Source organism: Hypanus sabinus, chromosome 5 (assembly GCF_030144855.1).
Source record: "Hypanus sabinus isolate sHypSab1 chromosome 5, sHypSab1.hap1, whole genome shotgun sequence".
Lineage (NCBI taxonomy): Eukaryota > Metazoa > Chordata > Chondrichthyes > Myliobatiformes > Dasyatidae > Hypanus > Hypanus sabinus.
Genome location: NC_082710.1, coordinates 104234755 through 104259693, shown reverse-complemented (window position 1 = coordinate 104259693; position 24939 = coordinate 104234755). Strand labels below are relative to the sequence as shown.

General features: G+C 41.2%; 1 protein-coding gene across 3 annotated transcripts in view; it reads right to left on the bottom strand.

The window, feature by feature from the left end:
- lypd6 (LY6/PLAUR domain containing 6) overlaps window positions 1–24939 on the bottom strand; it is a 258451-nt gene that overhangs the window by 157432 nt on the left and 76080 nt on the right. The gene's annotated exons all lie outside the window — the stretch shown is intronic.

Sequence of the window (24939 nt, the reverse complement as noted above, 5' to 3'; positions counted from 1 at the left end):
GCACCCAAATCCCTGAAATTCCTTCACAGGAACTTGTCACCCCTACTACCCATGTCATGGACCACGACCTCTGGCTGCTCACCCTCCCACTTAAGAATGATGTGGACTCCATCCGAGATGTCAATGGTTTAATCGTTTCAGGGAATGTAAATGTTATACAACCTGAAATTCTTACTCTACACAGACATCCTTGAAACAGAAGGAAACCCCAAACAACGAACGACAGGAAAAAACATAAGAACCCCGAAGCTGCCTGGCCCCTCCCACGCACAAGCAGCAGCAATCAGCATCAAACCCCCCCCCCCACCTTCCCCTCCCCTGCTTACTCCAAGGGAAAGAATCAGCACTCCCACCACCCACCATGCAAACAGCAAAGCCCCAGAGAGAGACCATGGTCTACAGTCCATCGAAAAGCTACTGTTCATCCTGACAGTTCAACATCCCACAGGCTGTCTTTCTCACCAACAAGGGAGAGAGGGAGATCACTCCTTCCGCAGCAAGAGGGGAGATCAACAAACAGCTCACTACCCAGGAATTTCATGCCATCCAAGAATTTTGTTCTTATCCACAGAACCTCCTCCCTGCTTAGGGTTGGGGCCAAAAAGTTCCACTTTAGTCTCATCCGACCACAAAACCTTCTTCCACATCTTCACAGTATCTTCTAAGTGATGCTTTCACAGTCTTTACAGGCAAGGATATGCTTTTTATTAGTGGTACATGTGGCATAAATCTAATACAGTGGATCAAGCAGATAACACCTTCCCAATGCAAAGTACGGCGGAGGTAGCATCATGCTCTGGGGATGCTTTTCAGCATCAGGGACTGGAAATCTGGTCAGGATTGATGGGAATGTCACTAAATACTGAGAGATCCTGGGTAAAAACTTGGTGGCCTCTGTCAGGAAGCTTAAACTGGGGAGGAGGTGTGTCTTTCAGCAGGACAACAACCTAAAGCACACTCCCACAGCAGCCATGGAGCAGCTTCAAATGAAGAACTTTGATGTCCTTGAGTGGCCCAGTCAGAGCCCTGACTTTAACCCGATCGAATATCTCTGGCAAGACCTCAAGAATTCTGTCCAGGGAGACGTCACGTGATGACGTAGGATCAAGACGTGGAAATCCGGCTCTCCCATAAAAAACCAGTAAAATAATGTTTAAGTGAAGAAAAGTTAGTAAATACTTTTTAAAAATTACTTATAAACTACTCAGGATTGTCTTAAGATATGTCTCCTAAACAGAAGCAGAAGAAAACTACTACTTTGAAGACAACACGTTGGAAAAGAGTCAAGGCCAGCTGCCATGAAAGAGCCTCGGGCTCAAGTGCATTTTACCACCGGCGATACAGAACAGGAAACTGCGGCAACATCAACCATTTCCAAAAAAAAAAAGAGCAACAGGAATTGCGCATGCATGAAGGAAGGGGCATGCGCAAACACGAGCAACCCCATCTACAAATCCCAGCTATGATCGGAACTGAAAGTGAAAGTGAATATGAGGTGGAATCAGATTCTCTGGATAAATCAGATGAAAATGAAGAGACAAACAAAGAAGAGCAACAGGAAGAGGTTGGAGGTGACATTGGAGACATAAAAAAATCTTTGGTGCAAATAATGCATGAATTAAAAGCATTAAAAGTAATAAAAAGATATTAAAATATGAAGATTATGTTTGATAAAATGATGAAAAGACAGGACAAAATGGACAAGAAAATTAAAAACTTGGAAGAAACAATGGAAGACACCATTGATAGAGTGAATAAAATGGAAGATAATATTTCTGCCTGGACATCAGAAAGAAAACAGTTGTTGGAAAAAGTGGATGTACTTGAAAATTTTAGCAGACGAAATAATATTAAGATTGTTGGACTTAAAGAAGGTATAGAGGGAGAGGATCCAATAATTTTTTTTCAAAAATGGATTCCAGAAATTTTGGAAATGGAAGAAGGAACCCAATTAATTGAAATTGAAAGGGATTACAGAGCCTTAAGATCAAGACCACAAGTTGACCAAAACCCACGATCAATCTTGATAAAATGCTTAAGGTATCAAGATAACGAGAAGATCCTGAAGGTGGCTGCCCAACGTGTCAGAAAGAGAAACGGGCCATTTATGATAGAAGGGAAACAGTTCTTTTCTATCCTGATATAAGTTATAACCTTTTGAAAAGAAAGAAGGAATTTAACCCAGCGAAAAAAGTTTTATGGGAAGAAGGGTTATAAATTTATATTGCGCCACCCGGCAACTCTGATAAGTTTTTTGGATGACGGAAAAGAAGATTTTTTACTGATTATCAGGATGCGGAAGAATTTGCACAAGATTTCTGTCCATTGCTGCTCCCCAACTAACCTGGTACAGCTTGAGCAATTTTGCAAGGAGGAATGGACAAATCTTGTTCCAATTTGCAAAGCTAGTAGACACTTATCCAAAAAGACAATGGCTGTAATTGCTGTGAAAGGTGCTTCAACTGAGTACTGAGCAAATGGCGATGAATACTTCTGACCTACTGACATTTCAGTTTTTGTATTTGTATTTTTTCACAATTAACAATTTCCCTTTTTTGGGCTCTACTGTGAAAAAGGAGTACGTGATTCAAAAATAAAAAAATTCAGTTAAATTGATCAATATCCCTGGTTGTAATACTCATTTATGTGAACAAAGGGTTGGGAGCGGAACACTTTTACAAGGCACAGTATATACATACAAATGTGCATAAATACATACATATAAATATGTACACACTTATTTGTATATAAAGTTATTTTTATTTAACACAGACCTGCAATATTACTCTTTCTCTTTTCAGATAAGGCAAGACCAGCAGTAATTCAAGCATCTTCTGTATTTCAAATTTCTAATCTGTTGTTTTCCAATAATCAAGAAAATTCTCAAATGCAAATGCATCTCAAAATGAGATCAACGCTGTCAAATAGCACATCAGCAAGTTGTAGCAAATTCTTTTAAACTGGGTATTGAAAGATTTTCCTCAAGCTTCAGTCCACTTTCATTTCACATTGCGGCATAGCAATTGGTGCAATGGAGCTGAGAAGGTTGCTCGGTTTGGCAAGAATTTGTTGCAACAATTTAACAATAACAGACATGCCTTCAGTTCAGATACATCAGAAGGGGCTAAAACATTGGCAATGGTTTCTTTACCTTATCTTGAACTAGAAGCAGTTCTTCAGCATATACAGGGTCCCAAGTACATTACTTTCCCAAGAAATACACCTTCTTCTCTTCTAACATGGCTCGGTTTCCACAGTGCTCCTTCAGTGTTCCACAGGTGTTCATCCCTTTAGGCTCCAGCCAGTTGGGTATCATATAAGCATGAAGAGAATATCCTCCAGCAATTCCTCTGTGGCGCACAGGAAAATGGCAGGTGCAGGTGAAACTCCGAAGAGTGGTAGGGTCAATGTGAAAAGGGCCTTGAGTGTGTTGCCAATAAAAAGCTTCATAGGCAGCTCCTCAAAACACTATTGATATGCTTGACTCACATCCAACTTCATCATCTGCTGCCCTCCAGACAAAATTGCAAAGAGGTCTTCTACACTGGAAATGTGATACCGTTCCAGGGACGTGACTCAATTCACAGTTAGCTTGTGAATTCTGCAAACTCAACACGGTGCTGCCTATTTAAGTGTTTAACAGTTTTGTTATTTTCTCTCTGAGATGTCAAATCTTGATGAATTTGCTGTGCCTTTAGTTGAAGCCCAATTGCACATCCAGTCTGGTTCATCAGTGTTGGGCTAATCTGTCCTTTCCATTCATGGCATTTATTAAAAGAATCTCTACACCCTGAACACTTCCTCTGTTTTATTGTCTACACTTGTTTAAAGTTCAAAGTAAATTTATTACCAAAGTATGTCTATGTCACCATATACAACCCTGCAATTCATTTTCTTGTGAGCACACCGCAGTAAACCTAGAACAGAATACCAACCATAACTAAATCAATGAAAGACCCCACCATCTTGGGCATTGACCGGCGTGTAAAAGACCACAACCTTTGCAAATATTATAAAGAAAGAAACAATAATAAATAAATAAGCAATAAATATCAAGAACATGGGATGAAGGCCTTGAAAATGAATCCATAGGTTGTGGGAACGTTTCAGTGATGGAGTGAAGTTATCCCATTTGGTTCAGGAGCTTGATGGTTGAGGGGTAATAACTGTTCCTGAACTGGGTGATGTGAGTTCTGAAGCACGTGTACCTTCATCCTGAAGAGGGCATGTCCAGGGTGATGGGTGGGGATCTTTGATGATGGATTCTGCTTTTCTGCAACAATATTTCATGTGAATGTGCTCCATGGTGGGGAGGGTTTTCGCTGTGATGGACTGGGCCATATCCATTACTTTTGTAGGATTTTCCTTCCATTCAAGGGTATTGATGTTTCCATACCTCGCTGTAGTGCAGCCAGTCAATATACTCTCCACGATGGACTGGGCCATATCCACTACTTTTCTCACTCCTCGACGTGGTGACAACAAAGGCAACTTTAGAATATTTGAGCGTCTTGCATTGGTTTCTGGTTTTCATTTTGCCTGCTCTACTTTATACTGTTGATGTAAAGGGACTTGGGGGCCCTTGGGCAGAACACCCTAAAGGTTAACTTGCAGATTGAGTCAGTGGGGAGGAAGGCAAATGCAACGTTGGCATTCATTTCAAGAAGTCTAGAATACAAAAGCAGGAATGTGATGCTGAGGCTTTATAAGGCACTGGTGAGGCCTCACCTTGAGTATTGTGAACAGTTTTGGACACTTTGTTTACGAAAAGACGTGCTGGCATTGGAGAGGTTGCAGAGGAGGTTCACAAGATGATTTCAGAAATGAAAGGGTTATCATAAAAGGAATGTTTGATGGCTCTGGGCCTGTACTCACTGGAATTTAGAAGGATGGGGGGGTTGATCTCATTGAAACCTTTTGAATGTTGAGAGGCCCTGATAGAGTAGATGTAGAAAGGATGCTAGGGGGAGTCTAGGACAAGAGGTCACACCCTCAGGATAGAAAGGTGTCCACTCAAAACAGAGATGCAGAGAAATTTCTTAAGCCAGAGGGTGGTGAATTTGTGGAACTTATTACCAAAGGAAGCTGTGGAGGCCAGATCGTTGGGTGTATTAAGGTAGTGATTGATAGGTTCTTGATTGGCCACAGCATCAAATGATAAGGGGAGTGGGGCTGAGGAGGGGAAAATAAAGGATCAGCTATGACTGAATGGCAGATCAGACCCGATGGACCAAATTGCCTACTTCTGCTCCATGTCTTAGGGCCTAATGTGTCCCATCAGGGTCTTTTTTACCCTTGCTTATCTCTATCCGCAATGTTTTAACAGCTTCCAACCCTTTGTCACCTCTTTTTAATGATTTGATTTCATTTTTTTTACCAACCGAGTAATGCCACCTACTCTGCCTTCCAGCCTGTCCTTTCGATGTAATATATATCTTTGGACATCAAGCTCCCAGCTATGATCTAGTTTCAGCCATGATTCAGTGATGCCTACAATATCATACCTGCCAATCTGTAAATGTTCATCTACCTCATTCTGTATATTGCGCACATTCAAATATAACACCTTCAATCCTGCATTCACCCGTTTCAATTTTGCCCATCACTTACATTGCAACTCATCCTGTAACTGTAATTTTGCCCTGTCATCAGCCTCTCCTTGCTAGGAGTCTCACTATACATTGCCTCTGTTTGTAAACCAGCTCCCTCATCTTCAGCACGATCACTCCGGTTCCCGTTCCCCTGTCAAATTAGTTTTCGAGTCAACCTGCCCTCAAGGGTATTGGACTCCCTCGGGTTCAGATGTAACCTGTTCCTTTTGTACAGGTCATACCTTCCCCAGAAGAGATCGCAATGATCCAGAAATCTGAATGTCTGCCCTTTGCACCAGTTCCTCAATCACATACTCACCTGCCAACTCATCCTATTCATACCCTCACTGGCATGTAGCAAATACAGCAATCCCAAGATTACTACCCTGGAGGACCTGTTACTCAGCTTTCTACCCAGCTCCCTAAAAACTCTCTTCAGGACCTCCTCACCTTGTCAATCTATGTCATTGGTGCCAATATGCACCAGGACTTCTGGCTGCTCACCCTTGCCCTTGAGAATGCCATGGACCGATACATCCCTGACCCAGGCGACATACCATCTGGGTGTCTCTATCGGGCCCACAGAACCTCGTCTCCGTTCCTGTGACTAAGCAATCTCCTCTATCAACACTGCAGTCCTCTTCACCTCTCTGCTCTTCTGAGCCATAGCACCAGACTCAGTGCCAGAGACCCGGTCACTGTGGCTCCCCCCAGCAGGTCGTCCTCCTCAATAGTATCTAAAGTTGTATACTTCATATTGAGGGGAACAGCTACAGATGTACTCTGCACTTGGTTTGCATTTCCCTTCTTCTCTTGACAGTCACACAGTTACTTGTCTCCTGCGACCTAGGGTTGACTGCCTCTGTACCTCCTGTCTATCACCTCCTCATTGTTCCATATGAGTCGAACGCCATTGAGCTGCAGCTCCAGTTCCTTAATACATTCTCTCAGGAGCTGCAGCTCAATGCAATTATGTGTTTCTGGGAGACTGGAGATCTCCCAGACTTCCCACATCCCATACAGAGTACAAAACATTGCACCTGGAGCCATTGTACAACAACACCTCTTTCACCTCAGACGGTTGAAGGAGTTTGTTATGGGTCCCCAAATCCTAAGGACTTTCTACAGGGGCACAATTGAGAGCATCCTGACTGGCTGCATCACTGCCTGGTATGGGAACTGTACTTCCCTCAGTCGCAGGACTCTGCAGAGAGTGGTGTGGACAGCCCAGTGCATCTGTAGATGTGAACTTCCCACTATTCAGGACATTTACAAAGACAGGTGTGTAAAAAGGGCCCGAAGGATCATTGGAGACCTGAGTCACTCCAACCACAAACTGTTCCAGCTGCTACCATTCGGGAAACGGTACCACAGCATAAAAGCCAGGACCAACAGGCTGAGGGACAGCTTCTTACACCAGGCCAGCAGACTGATTAATTCACACTGACACAATTGTATTTCTATGTTACATTGACTGCCCTGTTGTACATACTAATTATTACAAATTACTATAAATTACACATTGCACATTTAGTCAGAGATTTAATGTAAAGATTTTTACTCCTCATGTATGTGAAGGATGTAAGTAATAAAGTCAATTCTCACTAATCTACAGTTGAGGATTGAACAAGTCAGGACAGAGACAGTAACTTACAAGGCAATGTACCTCAACCAAGCCTGATGAACCAAAGCCATTTTCAACACTAGCAAACTCAAAGGAATGCCACTCTACTTCCACTTGAATTGTTCTAATAAGTCTCTCCAGCTATTAGTCACTCCTCATTTCAGCAAAACTGCCGTGAAACTTTGCCTCAAGACCTTGATCACTGCCCTGATTAAAAGGAAGCTCTTCTCACACACCTCTGGTGTAGATTGCCCAACTCAATCCACAGTGCTGGGGGCTCAAGCGTACTGAAGGGTCTATTTCTGTGCTGTATGCCTCTCTGGTATTTTGTGATAGTTGTATTTCTTTATTGCAAATGCAGTACGTGTCTGCCAACTACAGCTCCTAACAGGAAAGGAAAGTCGTGTTTCTCAAAGATCAGGCAGTAACAACAACTTCCCTTACAACCTCTCCACTCCCTCAATGGCTCAGAGGAGAGCTATCAATTGGGCCATACTGCACATATGGTCTCTCATTTTAAAGTCTCAGGAATGTTAAAGTACTTCTGTGATTTTTTTTATGCTTGTCAATTGTCATTAGAAAACATGCTCTTCCATTCATTGTTTGAGTCAATTGGGAATCATCAAAACTAGCAGAATTTCGGCAACAGTTTTTCTCTTGACAATTGCATGGTCCTCTTCAAAAATGGCAACATCTGCATGAAAAAGACAGACACTTAATAAAAAGTGCCACATGAGGCTGGATAAAAGCCACAGAGAATAAAGATTTAATGAAGTGATATTAGTAATGTCGGTGCGTATATGGAATTGTCTGGAAACTATATTTGCCTTTGCTGGGAATAAATTCAGGGACAGGATTGGAAGTGAAATAGTAGCTGTTTCCTATAATATGGGGGGGGGGGGGCTCTAGAATCAAAATTTCTTGCTGTTAGAAAACGTTCTTCCATTCATGATTTGAGTCCATTGTGAGTCATCAGAAAAAAACCTGCAGGATTTACAGTTACTGTTGTATAGATTTGCTGAGTACGCCTGAAGGAACAAGTAATTCCAGCGTTCTATGTGATGACATGTATGTGCTCTGATCATAAATTTTACTTTGAATTTCCGAACTTTTTTACGTGTCACCACATACAACCCCGAGATTTGTTTCTTTGTGGATATACTCACTAGATGTTCCATACTCCATGTAGACGTGCTCAGAAGTAGTGAGGGTTTTACCCGTGGTGGGCACCGCCTCTGAATAGAGGGACATCCCTTTAGAACAGAGATTAGGAGGAATTTCCTTAGCCAGAGGCTTGCAAATCTGTGGAATGCATTGACTGTATTTAAAGCAGAGGTTGATAGGTTATGGGGAGAAGGCAGGAGAATTGGGTAGAGAGGCATAATAAATCAGCCATGATAGAATAGTGGATCAGACTCAAGTCAAGTCAAGTCACTTTTATTGTCATTTCAACCAAAGCTGCTGGTACAGTACATAGTAAAAATGAGACAGCGTTTTTCAGGACCATGGTGTTACATGACACAGTACAAAAACTAGACTGAACTACGTAAAAAAACAACACAGAAAAAAACATTAGACTACAGACCTACCCAGGACTGCATAAAGTGCACAAAACAGTGCAGGCATTTCAATAAATAATAAACAGGACAGTAGGGCAGTAAGGTGTCAGTCCAAGCTCTGGGTATTAAGGAGTCTGATAGCTTGGGGGAAAAAACTGTTACATAGTCTGGTCGTGAGAGCCCGAATGCTTTGGAGCCTTTTCCCAGATTGCAGGAGGGAGATGAGTTTGTATGTGGTGTCCTTCATAATGTGGTTTGCTTTGCAGATGCAGCGTGTCGTGTAAATGTCCATGATGGCGGGAAGAGAGACCCCGATGATCTTCTCAGCTGACCTCACTACCCGCTGCAGGGTCTTGCGATCCGAGATGGTGCAATTTCCGAACCAGGCAGTGATGCAGCTGCTCGGGATGCTCTGAATACAACCCCTGTAGAATGTGATGAAGATGGGAGGGGTGGGAGATGGACTTCCCTCAGCCCTCGCAGAAAGTAGAGACGCGGCTGAAGTGCCTAATTTTGCTCCTATGTCTAATGGTCTGAAGTTGCATTATTCTGATACATAAACATATTCTAACGTATCATTTTGGTACACCTCAATTCATTGCCTGCTACCACACCAGTTCATGAAAATAGTAATAGCTAGTTCTGAATGTGATTTAGTTCCACAGATCATCATGGTAAACTCTCACTTTGAAGCAAGTGATTTTCTTCATTTCTTTTAAAGATTTTATAAAAGTAGAGCCTTTCAATGTTTTTATAAAGTGTGGCAGAAAAACTCAATCCCAGACTTCTTTGTTGATAACACAGCAAGGTGAACTGCACACTGTTTGAACTTTTGTGGTCATGCTCTTTTAGAAGCCTTTTACTGCATGGAAATGAAATATGAGCGAAAGCCTGTGAATACTTCATATATGATTAATCAGTTCCCTAGCTCCCAGAACCGCACAATCTACTAAAAGTGTCCCAGGTCCCAAGATAAATAAAACCCATTCAACAGTTCACTGTGTCAAATCACACCATTCAGTTAAAGCCAACCGAAGAGCTGGTTTTATAATAAATTATGCAGCAAATACATTTCTGCAACATGAAGAAGTCTGCAGATGCTGTAAGTGCAAAGTTACACATGCAAAAAGCTGAAGGAACCCAGCAGGTCAGGCGGTATCTATGGAAATGAATAAGCAGTTGACGTTTCAGACTGAGACCCGTCTTCAGGACTGAAAAAGAAGGGGGAAAGATGCCAGGGTTAAAAAGGTGATGTATTTCTGCTTAAGATTTCATAATATGAAGAGCAAGACCATGAGATGCCAAAGGTGTTAAAGATGGAATTTGAGGAAAATTGTTGCTGTTGTCCTGTTAACAGTTAGAAAGACTTCATCCAAATTTAATTATTTAGTAGTGAAGGTAAATAAATCAACAAGGATTGGAGAGGAGATGGTTGCCACAGTTGACCACATTAACTCCAGGTTAGGGAGGGTGGATCAGATCGGGGGGCGTTAAATGTCCAAATACACCGATAGTTGTACGGTGCTGTAGTAGATCAGCACCAGACTTTGAGGTGAATGGTTCCAGGTTTGAATCGGGCCGGTTCCTTGCACGCTTTCCATTCAGGAATGTCAAGCTAACAACTCAGCCTCGTAAAAAAAATCCAACAGATGCTACGTAAGCAGCAAGGATGCCACCCAATGTGCCACAAGGCAACAAATATGCCAATATTGAATTGCTCCCCCTGCTCTTTTGCACTTCCTATTAACTTCAGTATGAAGGGAAAATCAAGCTGAGCATGTGATCAGGAGCAGGTTTGACATCTCCGTTTTAGAGCAGTGTCCAACATAAAATCTACTCAGTACTCACTGTGAAGTTTATTCTCCACAGATTACTTCTGACCTGGTGGATCTTTTCCTAATCCTCCTTCATTTCTGCTTACAGCAACTGCTATGTTTAGCATTTCACAGTTCCAATACTGCTTTTCCCCTATCCCCACTGTCATTCACCTCCCTTCTTTACCAGTTAGATCAGCTGCATTTAAAAAAAACTTTCTCCACCCTCTTGGCTGGCATCAGACTCTATTGTTTGCCAGCCAGTCATGGATGTTGCTTTTCTCTCCACCCTGAGACCATAAGAGCAGAATTAGGCCTTTTGGCCCATTGAGTCCTCCTCCACTTCAGCATGGCTGATCCATTTCCCTCTCAGCCCCCATCTCCTGCTTTCTCCCTGTACCCCTCCATGCCCTGACCAACCAAGAATCTAGCCTCCTCCGCCTTAAACATATACAATGACTTGGCCTCCACTCCCGCCTGTGGCAACAAATTACACAGATTCACCACTCTCTGGCTGAAGGTATTCACCCTCATCTCCATTTTGAATGGACAACCCTCTATTCTGAGGCTGCATCCTCTGGTCCTAGACTCTCCCACTATAGGAAACCTCCTCTCCATATACACTCTGTCGAGGCCTTTCAATGAGATTCCCCTCAGTCTTCTGAATTCCAATGAGTACAGGCCCAGGACCATCAACTACTTCTCATATGAAAAGCTTTTCAATCCCAGAATCTACAACAGGGGTCCCAAACCTGGGGTCCACGTACCCTTTGGTTAATGGTAGGAGTCCAGGGCATTAAAAAAAATTGGGAATCCTGTTCAGCCACTTAACAATATTTGTTTTCTGATTTTGTTTTCTAATGATGAACAGACACTGACTTGAAGCACTAACACTGTTTCTCTCCACAGATACTGCCTGACTAACTGGTTTTATTTCAGACTTTCAGCATCTGCTGTTTTAGTTTTGCCTCTGGTAAAATTTTCTTTGAAATTAAACCCTCAGATTTCATGTGTGTGTGTTTTGGTGGAGATGAAGGAGGATTGATGGGGATCCGGGGAGGAAGAGGTGGAAAGATGCCTAGGAATATTCCAAGCTAAACTGGTCCTGCATCATTGGTGTCTTTTTTGCGACCAGTTTCAGTGAGACTGGAACTATCCCAAGATTACTACCCCTGAACCAGAAGCCCATGTAGCCTAGTTTAATATTATGTACAAGGTATTTTAATTATTGTAAAAGTACAATGTTCAAAATAAATTTATTATCATATGTTACCATATTCAACCTTGGGATTCATTTCCTTGTGGGCATACTCAATAAGTCTATAACATTATCTAGAGCAGGGGTTTCTGATGTTTTTGATGCCATGGATCAAAACCATTAAGCAGAGGGTCCATGGACTCCATGTTGGGAAACTGAAATACAGGAACTGATCCAGCAGTCCAGGGTCGCAACCTGAAACATCAACTAACCATTTCCCCCCATAGACGCTGCCTGACCCGCTGAGTTCCTCAAGAGCAACATTGCACAGTGAAAAACTGGCTTGCAGCAGCATCACAGGCACATTGGAACAGACAACACACGAAGTTCAACAAGTTCAAAGTAAATTTTGTTATCAGAGTACATATATGCCACCATATACAACCCTGAGATTCATTTCTCTGTCAGCATACTCAGCAAATCTATAAATAGTAACTATAACGGGATCAACCAGAAAGCAAAAGACAATGAACTGTGCAAATGCAAATACAAGTAAATAGCAATAAATAACGAGAACGAGATACAGAGATAAAGAGCCCTTAGTGTGAGATTATTGGTTGTGGGAACATCTCAATGGACTGGCAAGTGAATGGAGTTATCCCCTTTTGTTTTAAGAGCCTGATGGTTGAAGGGTAGAAACTGTTCTTGAACCTGCTGGGTCGAGTCCTGAGGCTTTGGTACACAGAATATAAATTATACAAGACAGTGAAGAAAGACCCGGAAAGAGAGAAAAAAAAGCTGCAATAACAAGGCCATCGTGCAAGAAGGTACAATCAGAGAACACACAGTAGTGCAAAAATATATGACCAGCATCAGAAAAGGATATAATCCTCAAGCTAATATCTAGACTTCTCCTACTGATGTACATGAGTATTTAGTTTTAGTTTCAATTAACAATTAAATCCAATACTATCTGCATTAAACATCATTTTCCCCCTATTTTATTCCTGGCCTCCTCAATAATCAGAGTTACGGTTATGATAGTTTCTTTGACTATTCAAATTATTCAAATCAAAAGCATGTTATGTGACACTTTCAGAGTAAACCTGTGCACGCAGTTTGTTTTCATGCGTGAGTAATGATCCTTAAACAACTTGAGTCATCTGACCCATTGCCAGGCAGTTATGCATGGCCAATCATGCTTTCAATTCAACGATGCACACACCAATACAACTTCATGAAAACTGATATCTCCTTTCAAAAACCCTGCACAGCGAAGCAACAGAGGATGTGAATAGACACTCTGATAAGTTTTCATTTCGAGTATAAATGACCATATTCAGTTGTATAATTACACATAACACATTATTTATTGAGAACACATAACTAGTTATAACACATTTTATCCAGTCCTTCAAATCTCACACATTTCCAAAACTAACTATGCCCAGTATATCTGAAATTGAAGATGCAAATGAATAGGAAGGATCAGTACCAACTCTGGTAATGTAGCACTGTAGTTAAATATTATACTTCATAACCTAAATCAGGCTATACAACAAAGCTAACATACACGTCCCAGTATTGCCTTCATTAGTGACACCCAATCTTCAATGTTGGCTTTCATAAATTTCTCTGAATTGGTAAAAACCAACTGGCTGAGACAGGTTTACTTTAGACTCATATCTCTAACTCTAGACAATAATTATCTACCTACTGACTTTCTTTCACAACCTCAAGCTAATGCAATGCAGTGTAACATACAGCACCAGACTGGACAGCAGAGACATCAGCGTTTCTTCAAGCTCAGGTACCCTATCTCAAGCTATTCAAGCTGACAGTATTTGCTGCACCTGGGAAAGTATGACAATTGTTTATCTGTATTACTCTGTATGTACTCAACAATACTCTACTTGTGTTACTATGTACGTACTCGACATTATTCTATCTGTATTACTCTGTACATACTCGACATTATTCTATCACTATTACTCTGTACATACTCAACATTATTCTATCTGTATTACTCTGTACATACTCAACATTATTCTATCTGTATTACTCTGTACATACTCAACATCATTCTATCTGTATTACTCTGTACATACTCAACATTATTCTATCTGTATTACTCTGTACATACTCAACATTATTCTATCTGTATTACTCTGTACATACTCAACATCATTCTATCTGTATTACTCTGTACGTACTCGACATTATTCTATCACTATTACTGTGTATGTACTCAACATTCTATCACTGTTACTCTGTACGTACTTGACATCATTCTATCACTATTACTCTGTACATACTCAACATTATTCTATCTGTATTACTCTGTACATACTCAACATTATTCTATCTGTATTACTCTGTATAAGACTATAAGACCATAACACATCAAAGCAGAATTAGGCCATTTGGCTCATTGAGTCTGCTCCACCAATCAAAGCTGATCATTTTTCTCCTTTTCCTCAGCCCCACTTCCCAGTCTTCTCCCTATAACCATTGCCATGGTCACTCAAGAACCTGTCAATCTCTGCCTTAAATACACCCAATGACCTGGCCACCACAGCATCCTGTGGTAATGAATTCCACAAATTCACCACCCTCTGGCTAAAGAAATTTCTTTACATCTCTGTATTAAATGGAGGCCCCTCTATCATGAGCCTGTGCCCTCTTGTCCTAGTGCCCCACCACTAAGGTAAACATCCTTTCCACATCCACTCTGTCTAGCCTTTCAACCTTTGAAAGTTTTCAATGAGATTCCCCTCTCATCCTTCTAAATTCCAGTGAGTACAGACCCAGTGGTATCAAACATTCCTCGTATGATAACCCTTTCATTCCTGGAATCATCCTTGTGAACCTCCTCTGCAACCTCTCCAAGGCCAGCACATCTTTTCTTAAATAAAGTGTCCAAAACTGTTCACAATACTCAAGGTGAGGCCTCACCAGTGCCTTATAAAGCCTCAGCATCACATCCCTGCTCTTGTATTCTAGACCTCTTGAAATTATTGCTATGATCGCATTTGCCTTCTTCATCACTGACTCAATGTACAAATTAACCTCTAGAGTGTCCTGCACAAGGACTCCCAAGTCCCTTTGCATCTCAGATTTTTGGATTTTCTCCCCATTTAGAAAATTGTCTGCAAATTTATTTCTTCTGCTGAAGTACATTATCATAGATTTTCCAGCATTGTATTTCATTTGCTACTTTTCTACCCATTCCCCTCATCTGTCCAAGTTCTTCTGCAGCCTCCCTGTTTCCTCAACACTACCTGCTGCTCCACTAATCTTCATATCATCTGAAAAAGCCATCTATTCCACCATCTAAATTATTGATACACAGCGTAAAAAGCAGTCCCAACACCAACGCCTGCGGAACACCACTGGTCACTGGCAGCCAAGCAGACAAGGATCCTTTTATTCCCACTCGCTGCCTCCTACCAATCAGCCAATACTCTAACCATGTTAGTAACTTTCCTGTAATACCACAGGCTCTTAACTTGGTAAGCAGCCTCATGTGTGACACCTTGTCAAAAGCCCTCTAAAAATCCAAATATACAATATCCATTTTATATCCCCTTTATCTATCCTACTTGTAATACCTTCAAAATATTCCAAAAGGTTTGTCAGGAAAGATTTTTCCTTAAGGAAATCATGCTGACTTTGTACTATCTTGTCCCGTATCACTAACGGCTCATCCTTAACAGCTGACTCAAACATCTTCCTAACCACTGAGATGAGGCTAACTCGTCTATATTTTCCTTTCTACTGCTGCCGTCCTTCCTTAAAGAGTGAAGTGACTTTTGTAATTTTCCAGTCTTCCAGAAACATGCCAGAGTTCAATCATTCTTGAAGGACTATTACGAATGTGTCCATCTCTTTTAGATTGCTATGGTGCAATTCATCTGGTCCGGGTGACTTGAGTACATTTAGGTCTTTCATCTTTTCAAAATAGTTATAGTACCTGCACTTGTTTCTCTTCCCTCACACCCTTCAACTTCTGGCACACTGCTAGTGTCTTCCACAGTGAAGACTGATGGAAACTATTCATTCAGATCATCTGCCATTTCCTTGTCCCCCCATTATTAATTTTTCGGCCTTATTTTTTAGCGGTTCTATATCCACTGTCACCTTTCTTTTATTTTCTATATACTTGAAAAAGGTTTTTTCTATTCATCTTGACATTGTTTGCTAACTTGTTTTATTTCATCTTTTCCATCCTAATGGTAATTTTAGTTGTTCTCTGAAAGGTTTTAAAAGCTTCCCAATCCTCTATGTTCCCTCTAATTTTTGCTTTGTTATATGCTCTTTCTTTTGCTTCTACATTAGCTTTGACTTCCCTTGTCAGTCACGGTTGAACTGTTTTGCCATTTAAGTTTATCTTTCATGATTGGAATACATCTATCCTGCACCTTCCTCATTTTTCCCAGAAACTCAAGCCATTGCTGCTCTGCTGTCATCCCTGCCAGCATCTCCTTTCAATTTTCTTTGGCCAACTCCCCTCTCACCACTGTAATTTCCTTAACTCCTCTGAACTACTGCTGCATCAGACTTCCCTTCCTCCCTGTCGAATTTCAAGCTAAACTCAATCATATTGTGATCACTAACTCTGAAAGGTTCCTTTACCATAAACTCCCTAATTGCCTCTGTCACATGTCCTATGTCACATCTTTCTCATGATTTGATGCCATTCCTTATCAGCAGGTCCGCATTATCCCCTCTTCCTACCTTCCCACTCTCCGATACAATGTGTAACCTTGGACATTCAGCTCCCAAGCTCCCTTCAGGATGACAAGTGCAGCAAGATCATCCACCTTATTCCTTCTACTCCATGCACTGAAGTATAACACTCAGAGTGCTCTATTTGCTACCCTTTTTGATTCTGCATCCCTAATGCACTGATACCCACCCAGCTGGCTGCAATGTTGTCCTCTCATCTGCCTGTCCTTCCTGACAGTCTGACTGCACACTATCTTTGCTTTTTTTATCATCCATTCTATCCTGAGTCCCTTCACTCTGGGTCCCATCCCCCTGCCAAATTAGTTTAAAACCTCCACAGAAGCACTAACAAACTTGCCCATAAGAATATTGTTGTCCCTCGGGTTCAGGTGCAAACCGTCACTTTTGTATAGGTCATACCTCCCCCAGAAGAGATCCCAATGATCCAAGAAGCTGAAGCCCTGCCCCCCTGCACCAGCTTCTTAGCCACGCACTTATCTGCCAAATCATTCTATTTCTACCCTCACTGGCGTGTGGCACAGGCAGCAATCCAGGAATTACTATCCAGGAGGCCCTGCTTCTCAGCTTTCTACCTAGCTCTCTAAATTCTCTCTTCAGGACCTCTTTGCTTTTCCTTCCTATGTCATCGGTACCAATATGTACCAAGACATCTGGCTGCTCTCCCTCCCTCTCCAAAATGCTGTGGATGCAATTTGAGACATCCCTGACCCTGGCACCTGGGAGGCAACATACCATCCAGGTGTCCTCTTCGCATCCACAGAATTCTCTGTCAATTTCTTTGACTATTGTTTTCATTCACTACTGCTCCCCTGTTTTCCTTCTGCACATGGACCCTTGCTCAGTGCCAGTAACCTAGTCTCAGTGGGATTTCTCTGGGAGGTTGTCCTAAACAATAATATCCAATACAGTATACTTATTATTGAGAGGAATGGCCACAGAGGCACTCTGCGCTAACTGCCTATTCACCTTCCCTTTCTTTTTCCTGAATGTCACTCAGCTACCTGCCTCCTGCAACTTGGGGGCGACTACTTCCCTGTTACTCCAATCGATGATCTTCTCGCTCTCCCATACAAGCTGAAGGTCGTCCACCTGCTGCTCCAGTTCTCCAACACGGTCTTCAAGGAGCGACAGCTGAATGCACCATGCAGATGTGATTCCCCAGGAGATTCAGGGTCTCCCAGAACTCCAACATCTGGCATGAAGAACACACAACGGCAATTTAAACTGCACCAAGTACCCCTGACATAGTAAGCAAAAAGGGAAACTTGCCCAGAGCCAATGCCTGACACTCCCACTCTCACCCCTGAGCCACTCCCAACAATGGACACTCCATTGTACATAGTCAATGTTGTTCTATCCGTAATACTCTATGACTCACAGCAGAAGAGCCAAGAGGTGCACACTCAATTTCATAAGTATCTAAACAATATTAACAACCTGGACCCAACGTATCGATCCTGCTACAAAAGAAGCACAACAGCGGCTATATTTCGTTTGGAGTTTGAGGAGATTTGGTGTGTCATCCAAAACACTCGCAAATATCTACAGATGTACCGTGGAGAGCATTCTAACTGGCTGCATCACTGTCTGGTATGGGGGGGAGGGGGGGGCTGCACAAGATCAAAGTAGGCTGCAGAAAGTTGTAAATATAGTCAGTCCATCATGGACACTGGCCTCCATAGTATTGAGAACATCTTCAAGGAGCGATACTCAAAACTGTGGCGTCTATCATTAAGGTCCTCCATTTCTGAATGGACACTAACACACCACTTTTTAAAATTTCTATTTCTGCACTACCTATTTAATATAAATATATACATACATACACACACACACTCACACACAGACATATATATCTCCACTTACTCTAATTCAGAGTATTGCATTGTGGTGCTGCTGCAAAATTAACAAATTTCACGACATATGCCGGTGACATTAACCCTGATCCTGATCTCATACCTAGAATTGTAACTTCTACTAAGATGTGCTTATGTTAAGCATTGTTCAGACTAATTTTTCACATAGACTGAAAGACATAGATTAATTGTATAAAGCTCACTTCTGCATTGTTTGACTTTGATACGCACACAAATTTCTACAGATGCACCATGCACATTTTAACTGGCTGCTTCACCATCTGGTATAGGGGGTTGGGAGGGACACTCCACAGGATTAAAAGCAGCTGCAGAAAGTAATAAACTCAGCTCCATCACGGGCACTAACCTCCCAGCATCCAGGACATCTTCAAGGAGCGATGCCTCAAAAAGGAGGCACCCATCATTACTAACGCCTTACACAGGACATGCCCTCTTCTCATTGTTACCATGGGAGGAGGTACAGGAGCCTGAGGACTGATAATGGTTCAGAAACAGCTTCTTCCCCTCTGCACTACCTCACTACTTTTTTGCACTACCTATTTAACACACACACACACACACACACACACACACACACACACACACACACACACACACACACACACACACATATATATATAGCAATGTACTGCTGTAGCCATAACACATGCCAGTGATATTAAAGCTGTTCCTGACACATAGGCACATTATTCATTATAATAAATGCCTTTTTTCTTGCAAACTTGCCATCTTGCTGAGCAACTATTTAATATTATTTTAGTTTTTAGCAAAGAAAGTACTCCCAAACTACCAAGTATATGGTGGAAATGCATGAGAACTTCAATATCTTTTTATAGTTCTCTTACAATGGCAATTGATGTTAGATCATATGTCAGAATACAAACAAACAGAGAAACCATTTGACTGTAGAAAGGAAACAGGATACTCAGTAATAATCTTCATCTTTACACAAACTGTCTTGTAAATCGTATCAACACACATCCTTGGTTCTCTTAATTAAATTTGATAGATGTAACTAAGTGAATAAAATGACAAAGTACAATAACATTTGTACTGAGGTGACATGCAAACTTAAAAGATAAATTACTTTTTAGTGATCTTCTATGTAACAGAAGCCAGCAAACAGGAATGTGAAAACTGGTACCAGTTACAGATGGTTAATGCTGTGAATTAAATCTGACCATGATGCTGGCACATCTGTTGTTGTCAGGCATTCAAAAGAACACATGAAGCTGAGCAGCTGTGCCATGCTGCACAATGCCAGCAACAGCACCCTAAGGTCTCAGTACAAGGCCTGGGAGTTTAAATCCCACGAAGAACAAAATCTAGATTTGACACTATTATTGAAGAGAGAGATCATCTTTCAGACAACAGATTCACCCAAGACCTTTCAGGAGTCCTTGAAGATCTCATAGAATAGAGGTATACAGAAGGGCAAGTGGTCATTTAAGAAGAGTGTGTATTGAAAGTCACACAATGGTACCCAAAGTTGTATTTGATGCTGTTAGTCTGGAGCAGGGGTCCCTAATATTTTTAAGCCATGGGCCAATACCATTAAGCAAAGGATCCTTGGACCCCATGTTGGGAACCCCTTGCCTAGAGTTTGCTATAACCAATAAAGGAAGTTGTACTGTTACCTCTACATCTTGGAGACGCAGAAGACTGTGGAAACTGGATCAGGAGGGAAAACCACATTGTTGAAGGAAGGCTCAGAACATTAACTGCCGACTTCTCCCTGCATACGCTGACTGGCCCACTGGGTTCCTGCTGCTGTTCGTTTTTAGCTCTACCTCATGTCTACTTCACAACACTAAAAGGGCCTGCTCTCTCCGCCAGCTGTCTCCCCTCTCCAATCTCAGTCCTTGACCCAAAGTGCCAGCTACCCTTCAGTCCCCACAATGCTGCTGAGTCTCTGAGTTCCTTCAGCAGTTTTATCTATTGCTCCAGATTCTAATAGCGGCAATCTCTCATCTCCACAACAGCCCTAATGTGAAGAACAACAGAAGCCAACATTATTGTTACCCGGTGACCACTGAATATCATTTTTTATTGTTAAAGTCCACTTGTGTATTTACCCTAAAATAGCTGCCTGTGCCTTTAAGAGAAAATGCTGATGGGATTTTGCATGGGTGGAGTAAAACAAAGAGTTGCCATGTTCTAGAAAGGGTGACGTTCGAATGCTTTTCCCGGGTTTGGTGAAGAAAGTTATTCACAAGTAAAATTGATCGACATTGGAATAGCGTGATTGTGAAGTTACTTAATCAGCCTACTAGCATGAGCGAGGAGAACTCATTTCCAGGTCTAGCCTATACGTGTTTGGAAGTTAAGCACGTGTGCCAAATAATTGCCACTACTATATTGGTGTTGTATATTTTGTTTTAGTTATTTCATACTTCATATGTAACAATGGTATGGTCTGAAGTTAAGCTGAGATTGTAATGGCAGGAACTGTTTTTTTATTTATTTTGTTGTTTTTATTTTGATACCCTCTTTCTATAATAAAATATCTAAAACAGATAAAGGAATTTAAGACCTAAAAAAGCATTTGTTGTCTTGTGTGTGCATTTTTCCTAGACTACATTTAAAAAAACCTAGAAATTCTGTTTCACAACACTGAATAGAAACAGACCTTGCATGTGAAATTCTGCTCGAACCCAAGAACAATACTGCATCCATTTCCGTACCTTGCGCTACCCAGTTAAAAAACAAATTCGCTTGCCACCCCACCCCCCACCATCCTTATGGTTTTATTTCTGTCAGCTCAAGAATATTACCCTGGGATAAAACTCAGCTGAACGATGTCAACAATTGTGCTCCACCTGGTATCTCTCCTCAGTTTGATTCACAACCTTCCTGGTCTAAGAAAGTTAAGCTACTTGCAGAAGATAGAACATGGAACAGCGCAGACTCTTTGGCCAACCACGTTTTGCCAACCTTTTAACCTACTCCAAAATCAATCTAACCCTTCCCTGCTGTGTGGTTTTCCGTTTTCCTTCATCCATTGAGCCTACCTAAGGATGACTTACTCATCTCTAATGCATCTGCCTCTGCCGCCAATGCTAGCAGGGCGTTCCACACGCCCACCGTACTCTGTGTTAAAAAAAAAGCTTACCCGTGACATCCACCCCAAACTTTCCTCCCAAACACCTTAAAATTATACCCCCTCATGTTGTTCTTGCTCACTCAAAGCCCCAAAGCATCCTCTGCCTCTCTGCTTACTGCTCACCCTAAGCAACTGCACCTCAAGCAGCTTCATGAATGAAAGTACTGGAGGAACTCGGTCAGTCTGCATCTGTGGAGGCAGAGGAGATTTCTGATCGAGACCCTGTATCGGGTTCTACGTTACTTGCCCAGTTTCTCCAGCAATTTGCTTCTTGTTCCAGATTGTAGCATCTTGCCTTTTGTGTTTCCTTTTTAGCATTCCTAACTGACTTCAAATGGGTGTTTGGTTAGACTTAATATTTATTTTTCTGGTTAGTGTGGAGAGGAGCTGCATTAGAGAAAACAACATTAAAGAAACAGAGGAAGACTTGATCGGGGCCCAATGCCCATAATAAACATCCTTGAGAAACAATGCCTACTGCTCGTCACCCAAGACTTGATAAGGGCCCATGCCCATAACAAAATGGCCTTAACATATAGCAGTTATTGCTAGACTCCAAAACGTTTCTCACTGAGATCAGTAGCCTCCTGCAATCTCAAAAACACACACAGGAGGTCAAGGCTGCAGATAGCTTTCTGGCTTTAGGACCAGTCCAGGCAACTGCCACTGACTGATGTCACGCCTCACGATTTGCCGCTCACCGCTCCATTGGGGAAATCTCTCAACCTCTTCTGCCCAAACTGAGACTTTGTCTATCTTAGCCCACAAAAGTTGGCAGAGCAGGGGCAGAGATTTCTCTGTGCTGAAGCTTTCCCCAAACTCGAGTCTCTGGTACACCTCACAAATGTGCCCTCGGCAACCTTCTGCAGGGAGTTCCCAGCCCGAGCTCAGTAGAGTCTCCACAGCCCCCTGAAGTAAAGGACATTTGTCAACAGCCTGTAGAACTCCCTCTGAAAGCACTCTCACTCCCTTCTGTCATTATTTCAGTAGCCATTTTTTAAAAGTATTGCTCTTCATTCAATGGAAAAATGGTGCTTATACCATGCGCAAGTACTTGAAGAGCTTGTTTCTGAAGTTATAGGCAGGAGTATAAATGCCAGCAGAGCAACATTGAGAAATATATTAATATAGTTACTCACGCAGAAACTCAAAAAGCACAATATTGCATGGGGAACCAAATAATGCTATTTTATGAATCTTACATTATATTTAAGGTACTTTTTAAAAGATAATAGAACACACAATGTTGCTTTAAGCAGGAAAGGAATTTTCAGACAACCATACAGATAGTAGCATCTTGCTGAGCACAAATTAGTATTAAGACTATAATTGTACTTTGCTAGCTTTAAAATATCTTTGGCAAGTGCTGAGATTATATTAGACATTACAAAGATTTAAATCTTTAATTTTTACTTTCAACTTCAATATTACAGTTGTATTCAGCAAAAAGATCAGACATTGCCCATTCTCAAAAATTTAAGTGATCCACATGTTTTTAAGAATTTTATGCACTGTGAAAATTTGCTGGCTAAAAATGCTGAAGTGAGAAAAAGGAAGAAATTGAAAGATTTTAGTCTTCAAAGTAAATTTATTACTGAAGTAAATATATGTCACCATATACAAGCCTGAGGTTTTTACTTGTGGGCATACTCAATAAATACAATAGAATCAAGACTGCACTCAATAGGATGGACAATCAATGTGCAAATGACAACAAAATGTGCAAATACAAAAAGAAAGGAAAGAAAGAAAGAAATAATAATATATTCAATAAATAAATAAGCAATGGACATTGAAAAGATTGAGATGAAGAATCCTTGAAAGTGACTAGTCCATATGGATTGTATGAAAAGTCTGTGATGGGGCAAGGGAAGTTACCCCTTCTGGTTCAAGAGCCTGATTGTTGAGGGATAATAACTGTTCCTGAACCTGGTAGTGTGGTTCCTGAAGCTGTTGTACTTTCTTCCTGAAGGCAGCAGTGAGAAGAGACTTTGGTGTCCTTCTACATGTATCACCACAGATTAACATGCGAATACAAAAAGCAATTAGGAAGGTAAATGGTATAATATACAAAGGTAAGGATATTGCATTTAGAGTGTAGTATATGTAACCAGGTGAACATTGAATATTATTGTTTATTGTTAAAATGCACTTGTGTATTCACCTTGGTAATGGTAAAATAGCTGCCTGTGCTTTTGAGAGAAAACGGTGATATCATTTTGCATGGGTGGAGTAGAACGAAGAGTTGCCATGTTCTAGAAAGGATGATGTTTGAATGTTTTTCCCGGGTTTGGTGAGGAAAGGTGAATAATATTTGATAATATTCATGTAAGCGTGTTTATACTTGCTCATAAATTTAGAATTTCAGTAATTTGACGTGTTTTACACGGGGATGCATTAGATTTTCTCGATTTAGGTATCAGCGCTGGATTAGTGCGGTTGTACAAATTTCCTTAGTGGCTACTAACGTAAATGAGGAGAACTGATTTCAGGGTCTAGCCTATGTGTGTTTGAAAGTTAGGCACATGTGTGCCAAAATGAATATATCTCTTAGTTAAGATGAGATATTTTTATTTATATTTTTAATGTTGTGTATAAGGTACAGGGTTGGTGGGATTCTAATGTCCTCTATTGCTTTTTTTTAGAATTGCCACTACTGTATTGGTTCTGTATGTTTTATTTTATGTACTTTCATACTGCATACGTAACAAGGGTGTGGACTGAAATTAAGCTGAGATTGTAACAGCAGGTATATATATCAAATAGTTAAATTAAATAGATAGTGCAAAAAGAGAAAAAAAGGTAGTGAATCACAAACAAGAAGAAATCTGTGGATGCTGGAGGAATTCAGCAGGCTTGGCAGCCCCTATGGAAGAGAGTACAGTTGACGTTTCAGGACAAGACCCTTCATCAGGACTCCACACTAAGCAATGCTGTAATGAGACCACTCTGACCATTTCATCGCTAAGCTGACAAGCTGACAGCCAGGCAGCACAATCAGTGATGGATAATGCTCCCTGGATTTCGATCTCTTTTCCTGTGGATTCGAATTGTGCTCTCATTACCAGGAACGCAGCCCAAATACTAAGCAACTTATCAGTGTTTTGAATCGTTCAGTATTACCTCTTATTCCAAAGGCTCCTGTTAATTTAATAGCAGTACTTATCTGTTTATTTTGAACTGCAAAGCAAAAGGAAACACTGTGCAATACACCTATATTCCACAAAGTTTAAAGTTACAAGTTTGATACATTTAGTATCAGAGTATGTATATATTACACAACCTTGAAATTTGTCTCCTAACAGGCAGCCATAAAACATAGAAACCCAATAGGACCCATTAAAAGACCATCGAACACCCAATGTGCAGAGGAAAGAATAAAAAACAAACCATGCAACAAATAACTACAAGCGAATAGTGTTCT